The sequence below is a fragment of the Rutidosis leptorrhynchoides genome, chromosome 7 (assembly GCF_046630445.1).
Source record: "Rutidosis leptorrhynchoides isolate AG116_Rl617_1_P2 chromosome 7, CSIRO_AGI_Rlap_v1, whole genome shotgun sequence".
Taxonomy (NCBI): Eukaryota; Viridiplantae; Streptophyta; class Magnoliopsida; order Asterales; family Asteraceae; genus Rutidosis; species Rutidosis leptorrhynchoides.
This window is the reverse complement of record NC_092339.1, coordinates 54,656,044-54,658,368: the sequence shown is the minus strand read 5'-3', so window position 1 is coordinate 54,658,368 and position 2,325 is coordinate 54,656,044. Positions and strand designations below refer to the sequence as shown.

General features: G+C 36.3%; 1 long non-coding RNA gene across 1 annotated transcript; it reads right to left on the bottom strand.

Annotated features, from left to right (window-relative positions):
* Window positions 1–253: 253 nt before the first annotated feature.
* LOC139858725 (uncharacterized) lies at window positions 254–2,072 on the bottom strand. Its single transcript, XR_011763053.1, has 3 exons — window positions 1,898–2,072; window positions 1,099–1,154; window positions 254–576 (listed from the first exon to the last, which is right to left on the bottom strand). It is a non-coding gene; the product is annotated as an uncharacterized lncRNA (long non-coding RNA).
* Between the last annotated feature and the right edge of the window lie 253 nt (window positions 2,073–2,325).

Sequence of the window (2,325 nt, the reverse complement as noted above, 5' to 3'; positions counted from 1 at the left end):
TATATTTATATGATTTGTTGTAATTGTAGTGTAGTAAGGATTAGATACATATCTGAATGTGTATATATGATTAAATTATATTATAAATGAATTGAGAAGATGTGTTATGGTTTAGTAGGTAGGTCTAAGGTGTTTATTATATATCCATACACATATACGCATATGTGAAACGACTTCGACTCAATTCCACAAAACGACAACAATTTTTTATTTATTTTATACATCTCGACACATTTCAAAACCAACACAAAAATTACCCAAACTCATTCATATCAACCAAAATTAAAATCTGTTTAAGCTTTAACATACGACAAAATCAGACAACGAAATGCTTGACCAAGTTTAATCATTTATCGGGTTACCCACGACCCGTTACATAACACAAAAGTGTAATTTTGACCCAAATTACCTTACGAATGATTTATGACTCAACAACCCAAACCGATACCAAGAGCATGATCACGAGGACTATCTATCCCCAACTCAAGTCCAATAAGCCACGAGCCATCCCGCTATGAGCTCAAACAACGTCTAAATATCTAGTCTAGCAACTAGATAACTCGAAGTCAACCGTACCTATATAAAAAAAGTAAACAACACGAGGGGTAAGCATAAAGCTTAGTGAATGCAATAATTATACATATACATATATAATTCACTTACTTGCACCCACTTACACATACAACACATAATAACGCATATCAACGCATACCCCAAGCTACCATCACCGTTAGCATATAATCAACAAGTAACACGCTAAAACATAAACACACACGCATACAAGCAATATGGATCCATATTCACACAACCCGGGAATGGTACTCGCATTTCCCGATAACGTTATACCGCGCAAATACAACGTTACTCCCAAGGTGAATATAGTGGACCGAGTCAACGGCCACAACCCACCCATCGCACATGTCATGACGAAGTAGTAAAACTACCAACACCATGACACACATGTGGCCCCCATCGTACAAAAGGGTAGTGAAATCCTCACGCACGGATAACACTATAACCTCACGCACGGATACACTAACCACACCCCACACACAAGCAAATAAATTATATACACATACATATAATTATTCCACTCACCTCGGAATCTCTAGCAACACAATATCCGAATTCCACGAGTCGCCAACGTAATCCACCTATTACATTATATCACAAATAATAAGCTAAATATTTCTATTTAGCTAATTATCACACACATAAACAAAAAACCCGTCCGTAAAGCCACTAGACACCATAAGTGACTCCCAACTTAATTTCGACCCAATTAAGATTTCGACCAATTTGACTCAAGAAACACTCGACTCATTACCACTATGAGTGGCAATTCAGGCCCAAACAACAACCTAACAATATAGACACTAATACCAAGCCCAAAATCCCAAACCATAACACTTTATACAATTTTTACCCATTTTGACCTTTCGGACAGCACCAACTTTACAGCAGTTTTTGACCCAGTTAATTTCCTGTTCAGTCCTCAAAAACTTATTCATTGGATAGGATATTCAAAGACCTTTCAGAAAAGTGCTCACGCGCCCCAAACGGAGTCACGGTTTACAAGATATGACCTTTACAAAATCGAGTTTTGTGCAGTTTTTACTTGGCTACGGGTTTAACAACACTTAACCAATTTTCAACTCATGAACATACCCAAAACACTAGTCTTCAAGCCCTTGATTATTAACAATACTATTAAGGACTTATTTTAACACAATTCATCATCAATTCCAACCATTAACCCCATAAACCCTAACTTACAAAATTGAGTTAGAGTTTGAATGAAGCTAAAAACTCCATTTAAACACCAACTCAACCAAAATACACACATACATAATCATAATTGATAAAGAAATCCAATAACTAAGATTAGGGTTCTTACCAAACTTTAGAGATGAAGGAAAGAAGATGATTCTTCCAAAAATCTCTACACCTACAAGTTATTGCTAGCACCAAAGCTCTAATTTCATGTTCCAATTTGAAGGAAATCAAACTTGTTCTTCATCCTAGTTTGCCCTAGCTCGTCGCCCTTATATCCTCTCTAGTCCCTGTTTCAATTTTTGGTGTCTAGAATGAGTTAGAACTCATTAGTTTCCAGCTTTTAATAAAAGATTGGGACTTATACACCTTTAATCCCTCAATATTCCAAACACCTTCCTCTAGTCCCTAAATACCAAGGACTTTACACCCATGACCCCTTTAAATATTAAGGATGTTACAATATGAACATCAGTTGGTGCAACTGACTCAATCAGTTGAGACTAATGAGATCCTTGGTTTATAGAATTCTGTACAATCAGGGGTATGAAA